The sequence below is a fragment of the Canis lupus genome, chromosome 1 (assembly GCF_048164855.1).
Source record: "Canis lupus baileyi chromosome 1, mCanLup2.hap1, whole genome shotgun sequence".
In the NCBI taxonomy this organism is placed as follows: domain Eukaryota; kingdom Metazoa; phylum Chordata; class Mammalia; order Carnivora; family Canidae; genus Canis; species Canis lupus.
Window position 1 is genome coordinate 70,762,170 of NC_132838.1, and position 563 is coordinate 70,762,732.

The window sequence follows — 563 nt, forward strand, 5'->3', positions numbered from 1 at the left end:
CCTGGGTCTCCAGGATCACGCCCTGGGCTGAAGGCAGGTGCTAAACCACTGAGCCACCCAGGTATCCCCACTACATATCTCTGCTTGTCATTCTCTCTGCCTGCAGCAGGACCTTCTCAACACCACTCGCCCCTTTATTTTATTATGGTAAAATAGACACAACATAGAATGTGGCATTTTAACCATTTTAAGTGTACAGTTGAATAGCATTAAATACATTTGTGTTGTCATGTAAAAAATGCAGAAGGTGTCACTAGTTTGCATGTCACTCTCATACAGGGACTATGCTGATCTTCTCTATATTGTTCCAGGTTTAGTCTGTGCCCCTGAAGTGAGTACTCACCCTCTTTTGACTATAAAGGCTAACTCATCCTGCAGATGTTAGTTTCAAGTTACTTTTTCAGGGAAGCTTTCCAAGACCAAGCCCATCCCCTGTCACACAACCCCTCAACTGCACAGTACCCAGCATGAGTAGTTGACTTTGAGTGAGCTCCATGAGGGCAGCACTCAGGCCATAGAGGAGTGTTAGGCACACAGTAGCTCAGTGCATCCTAGTTAAATAA

General features: G+C 45.1%; 1 non-coding gene across 1 annotated transcript; it reads right to left on the bottom strand.

The window, feature by feature from the left end:
• Positions 1-234: 234 nt before the first annotated feature.
• LOC140608877 (U6 spliceosomal RNA) lies at positions 235-337 on the bottom strand. The gene has a single exon (XR_012010863.1). It is a non-coding gene; the product is annotated as a U6 spliceosomal RNA (small nuclear RNA).
• Between the last annotated feature and the right edge of the window lie 226 nt (positions 338-563).